Consider the following 6,879-nt stretch of genomic DNA (forward strand, 5'->3'; position numbering starts at 1 on the left):
CTTAGCTAAAGCTAGACTGGGCTGCATGGAGCTGGTTGGTAATAAGAGAGAAATCTGTCAGTGTGCCAAAAAAGAACTATCCTGCGGGAGCTCATTAGCTTAGCATTTATTTTGCTTGGTGGTCCTGCCTTGACTGAATAGGAGCACAAAGGCTGAAACAAGCGCTCGTCACGCTGCCTCCCACTGATCATTTTCTCCCATTTCCTCGTTTACCTGCAGTCCTCTTCATCAAGCTATTCTGCCCACATTCCAGACTGTACTTTTACATTCATCATCTGAAACGCAGCCCAAGAGTGCCTATCACTGAGATCCTCCGCCCTCCCACCCCCTTTTTTTCCACAGACTCCCCAACCTGGCTCTCCTTTAAAGAGATTCTCTGCAGATTGAAAGCTGCCTCACTCGACTTTCTCTCACGTTTCCCTCCAACTGTACTGGCAGCTCACACAGGAAAAACAAAGCCTCCTCTCAGGTGTAGCAATGTTCTCGTTTCGGTCAAAGAGTTTGCGCGCCATCTGCTTCTTCTCTCACAATTAGCCTGTTCTGTATGACAGACGGCGAGACGTCTCCACCGAGCTGCGGCGGAGCTTCACCTTCCCTCTTTGGCTACAAAGCGGCAGGTACGGCAGCCGAGGATGAGAGTAGAGGTGAGGGCCAGCATTTCTCTGGGAGTGATGCTCAGCCTTGACTTGGTTGACAGCAATGAATCAAACTCACTTGTGGGTCCCGATATCCTCATTTTAATTAGTCTTTTAAACCGACATGCAACAGCATGAAGTGGGTTATTAAGATGGGATTGGCCACACTGCCCTAATGATGAGTAATGAGAGCCAGACGTCTGTGGAAACCTTTCTCTTGTATGCAGAGCCAAACAGGTTGTGCATGAAGGCAAGCATGCTTTTTCTTTGTTTTTTTTTATCGCCATGAAGTAATGTTAAACAACACGTGTGATAACTTTGTGTTACCATTTTGTACATTCGCTTTCCAGCTTCGCTTTTGGAAATGAATAACGCTGACAGCTAGTCCGAGAAGGCCAGACACTTGCTGTAAAGGTTTTCCCAGTCAAACACGAATATGGATTAAAAGTTGATGAAACTGCATTTGCAAAACATGCTCTTAAACCTTTCCGATTGGAAGTGATTTAAGATGATAGGTTTGTTTTGATCTTGGCCTCTCTCAGGCTATAGCTGCCAGCTTCAAGCCTTTGGGACCAACTAGTTCTGGATTCAAGCAGATTGGTAACACCAGGAGAAAATTCTACCGCAAGAAAAACATAAAATACATGAATATCTTCACATACAGAAAACTAAATGTATGCTTAAGGCTTAACTTTTAACTACGTTGTACTCTAACAGCTCATAATATTGCCCTTAATAGTATGAACTGGTTTTCTGTTATCTGTGTGGTCAGGCTGTTACACATCCACATCTATCTGCTGCCATGGTGACCTGATGCTAATAAAATGGCTGACTTCATGCAAGCTGGAGCCCCGGGACTCAACCAGCAGGATTGGAAAAGTTGACCGAGTTAGTATTGCAGTCCAGGACCAACATGAATCCCACCGTGTCCTTTATTCCATTCTTCTAAATCCATCAACACACAGCTGATACAAACATGCACAAATGTAGACACCCAAGCAGAGATCACACTGCAAATTGACACATTACATCATCTGTCAAAATCTTTGTAGAAAGCCTCATCTCATTCAACACTCAATGTGAACTAGTTGGTGTCGGCGGCTGGAGCTTAGATCAGATTTGTTAATTTCTTCTGCTGTGAACATGAATTAATTCAGTTTTAATCTGTGCTGAGCTGAACTTTGGAGTTATCTCATCCTAAAGTGTGAACTTGTAAACCACAGGAGACGAAGTGGGGGCGGGGGAGGTTAAAACGTGTTTAAATATTGATATTTCTGAATCCCGTGAATGTACATGTCCATTATTTAGCGGTTCTTGGAGAGTTGAATAAATGATCAAAACCGTCACGTCTCCGCTGTTGGAAATTTTTAGCGTTTCAGGAAGGAAACTTGTCACTGCATTCCTCTTATCATGAAACTGCTTTTGATCATTTGCAATCGCGAGATGTCATGCATTATTCTGTACCACACACATGCACAGTCACCCATCCACACACTCCCACTCGTATGAAGCAGGCAGATTGATTTTTCATCAGATCCACCATTTGTGGGTCACTTTTCCAGAGGGGCATGGCTGGGCAAGCTGCTCAAAACGTACTCAAGTTTAAAAGAGAATATCCCCAGACTGTACATTGCATAATAATGTTGTTCCATCTACAGTTACAGTTTTCATACATTCACCAAGGACATGACTTTCATTTTACATTGGGCTTGTAAAGATGCATTTTTCTGGACTTGATGGTAATAAAACACACTGCAGCCGTTAGTTTTTTTGAAGCAAATAATTGGGTGCAAACATTTTATTTTATTATAGATTTACAGGTTCAGAATTTTACTTTGATACTCAAATACATTATAGATATTATCCAGGTCTATATAAGCTAGGTCAATGCCATCTGTGTTTATACTAGCTAGTGAGGTCAATGCACTTCCTGCAATCTTTGAGTAAATGTTGCTGAGAAAGTAGCATTTTGATTTTGGACTTTTCTAGCCATTACCAGACTTCTGGTATAATTTTGGCTGAAAATTTGACCTCTCTTGCCTCTTGTGACTAAAGTCGATATGACTTCTCCTCAATAAAAAAGTAATAGAATATAATTTAAAGCTCTTTGTATGCTCACGACATGAGCCATCCCTTTGCCTGCCTTTATCATGTTCTGTAATGCTTAACTGGAATGTGTGATTTCTGAACCTCGGCAAATTGAGCTCTAAATCCAGCAGAGGAGAAGTGTGAACCGACCTGGCTGAAGAGAAAACCCGTGGAGAGCAACACACACACTATCACACACTTAATCTCATCTATCTCACCACTGTGAGGCAGGGATAACCGTGAGCTGAATTCATATTGTCTGATTGCTTCTTAGAGCCATCTCGTAATAAAGCCGGATGGTATTTCTCACGCCGCAACACCTCCATAATTTTGCATCCATCCATTTATCTTGAAGAGTAACTTTTATTATCAGCAGCCTCTCCAGACACGACTGTGAATGGACGGCCACAGAATAATTGCACACAGGTAGAGTTTCCCCTGGGCCATGTTAATATTGTATTGATTGTTATCATGTCTGTGAAGACATAGATTTTGTGGTTTCTGGAGATGAACTGGATAGATTTTTGGAAACCCTAGCTGCGCTGCCAAAATGTTATACAGAAATAGGCTTTCCCTTGTGTCTAACTGCACATGGTCAGCCCACAAACCTTATTATGTTAGCTGAAGGCAATAAAAAAAAGAGATATAAACCTTCTGTTTTTTGTCCTGTCTAAAAGTCAATTGTGAGTTTGTATATATTTGCAATATTTTGAAAAAAGTGTTGATTAATCTTTTTACACTACAGTGAAAAGCTCTCTGAGTTGCAATTCAGATTTTCAGAATCAAGGTGGAGACAGAGGGTACTCCAACCACACAGCTACAAGGGCACCACATAAAGTCTCAGGGACTGAATGTTCTCCATGTTCTGAACTCTTGATTTCCAGGTTCTGTTATTTTCTTTACACAGTCCAAGAAAGTCTCTTTGTGAATAAATGAACAATCTTTGCTGTGAGTGTGTGCCTGCACGGTTGTCTGTCTCTATGTTGGTTCTGAAATGAACTGGTACTCTCTTGAGTGTGCCACGTGCCTCATCTAAATATTGCTGGGATACTCCTCCTCTTCCCCTGGTTAGGATTATGTTCTATGGATAGATGACAGGTAAAGTTGCATAGTAAATCGAATGCGTACATTGCTGAATATAGGGATTGTATCACAGCATAGCTGAAACAATAAATTACAGATTTCAAAGTTCTGGATGTCATCCATGAAAACATTTTTAAAAAATTTCAGCAACACCTTCTTATGATTCTTATAACAGATACTATTTCATACTATTGATTCTACTTGTGATGTGACATCTTGCTAGAGGGTCTTTGTTAATAATTAGCAGGATAATTACCATGCTAACATGGCTGTTGCTGATCACCAGCTTGTTTACTTGCTATTTGCAAACAGACAGCAACATAGCTGGATGCCCATAGACTGGACGATATTACAACTTTTAATGACTTTGATGGAATTCAAATATTTTTTCTAGGGAAAAATCTATGCATAGAATAGGTAAATTACTTTTTTGTTGGCTTTACATGCAAACTTATAAAAATTAGCCTGTTAAGTCCAAACTGTAAAAAACAAATAAATAAATAAACAATAAAATCCAACACAACACATTTAAACTTGCTTTCAGGTTTCGGAATTTAGAATCTGTGCCTACTTGATTCCAAAGACTTTGATAAAATATATATAATACACAAATTGAGCAACTTACATAGAGTAAGAGTGACTTGTTTCACTTTATAAGTTATTTTTAGTTCTCTACTTGTACTCTTCTCTACACACCTTAAAAACTGCTGGGTTAAACTGTGCCAATCTCACTGAGCAAAAGGTGGACTACAACTGTCAACAGGTTTCATTACAGAGTAACCCAGAGACACACAGGATCATTAATCATTACACACACAAATCCACACGCCCACACACGCAACCAAACTCAAGGGCAAATTCCAGTAGTGATTTGACTCAAAGCACAATTTTTGAAGGAGGGGGGAATCTGATGTACCTGGAGAGAAGCTATGTACGCAGTGGCAGAATATGCAAACTCCACAAAGGAAAGGCTCCGTTGAGATGCCACAGTGGAGAACAATGGCTGCCCCAGGGCTGCAGCAAGTCTGCATGTCCCTGCTGCAGACCATTGAGGCCATGTTGCCGGTTCGTCGTCTTTATCTCACACATGAATTCTGGATCCCGTTCAAGGTGTTCATGGCAGTCTGCACCCAGGAGATGTTGTTCTGGTAGAGGAAAAGAGCCGAGATTTATTATTTCTGCTTTGGAAAATATCCAGACGCAAGCCTCATAAATTTACCACCTCTACAGGACGTCTGTCAGCAAATTCTCTTAGCAAATATGTGGCTTTATAATGTCAGAAAGCTTCTGAGGTTTTTTTTTTTTTCTCACAGCGTTCTAACTTTAGAATTTCAGAAAGATCCTAAATTTAATATTTTATATTTATGTCTTTAGTCAAGGAAAACAGGGATTATTTTTCTTGTAAACATACTACTTTTAACATAAAAAAAAATCAAGATTTTTCCCGTAAATATGTGAAATTAATATTTAAATATCTAAATTTTTTGGTAGAAACTTACTCCACCATGATATATATTTTTTTTATCTACAAACATCCTAACGCTCCATCAAACAGTTTCTTCTTGCTGTAAAGCAAGAGTGCTAATATCAGTTCAATTCTGTATTGAAAAATTATCAAATAAAAAAGAACATTTTAAAATATCCTACATACATACTATATATAACTATATTAAATATTGCCCACAATATGACCTATAATAATATTGCCTGTTAACATTAAACTCATCTCAACGTGTTTAAAGTACTTATGTAGATTGTCATTTTCTTTTTTGTAATCTAACCTTTGCTTTAGGATCTTTTTCTAAAGTGGTTCATCTGTGAAAAAAAGAAACTGACCCGTATGAAGAGATTAGTACCAACTGTTCATTTAGGAATTTAAAACAAAAAGAAATGTCACAATTACTGTCTCTTCCATCCCAAAGGATGGAAATAAATCATTTAACCTGTGGCAGCTTGTATGCCTATTACTTTCTTGCCATTTTCTATTATATCAACGGGGGATTTAAGCACCTGTAATCCACAGTCATTCTTCCTTGAGTCACAGTTTAGGAAACAGCTGACAAAACTAATTAGGAGCAGAAGGACGTTCACATTTCCTGTCCCGACATCATTTTAATCCCGTACGACAAGAGTTCGTAGGCCACTCATCATCCTTAGATTAATGTGACAATAGGTTGCAGTCATGCTGCTGTCACGCTGCTGTTTTGTAATGGCTCCACTAAGCTTGTCAAGCCAAGGACTCGAGAGATGCAGCTAATAATGTCTGTGGTTTTATGCTCCTTTTTATTGAAAAGACAAGAAAAAAGAGAATCTATAAAGACGGACTCTTGCGTATTAGAGGTCATTTGTTTTTGTCTGTTTAAACTGTGGCCCACCATCTGTCTCCTTCTCCCTGTTGTATGTGTTTCAGCGTAACCTTTCTGCTGTATCTAATTACTCATCCTTTTTTGGCAACGTGGTTACAGGTCTCTTGATGCTACAACCACTTCGTATTCAACCCAGAGTCATTCTGGGTTTAATATTTCCTTCAGTGAAGTTTGTAAGCCATTATTTGATGTCAAGTGGAAAAGGGGATTATTGCTATTTATCTGAGCAATAAGGAGTTTAAAATAATTTAGACTTGTCGTTGATGAAGATGAATGGAATAACTAATATTACAGTGTTTGCCATTTTTCTTAAAGGAAGAGGGTCAAATAATAGATTAAAAGGCCAACACTGTTGTAGTGCTTAAATTAACATTTCACTCACAAAAGAATTACTTTACTCCACGTTCCTTCATGTCCTAAGTCATGGCAAGACTTTGCTTAAATTAATATGGTAGAATAAATTCTGTTTGGTTTATATTTCTTTAGATGAGTTTATTTTGTCCATCGTTCACTGATCACTTTAGGGAGAAGTAAATCTTTATTTGATTAATAATTCATTTAAGTTTTAATTTAATTCAGTGTAAGTTCTTGTAGGATATTCTCATTGTTAAACTTTGCAGTTGATTCTAAATAAATCATAACTCTAAGAATACTACAGAAATATCATCCATTTATTAGATGTTTTTGTAAATATTTCTTCTTCACAT

Source organism: Xiphophorus hellerii, chromosome 14 (assembly GCF_003331165.1).
Source record: "Xiphophorus hellerii strain 12219 chromosome 14, Xiphophorus_hellerii-4.1, whole genome shotgun sequence".
NCBI classification, from domain to species: Eukaryota; Metazoa; Chordata; class Actinopteri; order Cyprinodontiformes; family Poeciliidae; genus Xiphophorus; species Xiphophorus hellerii.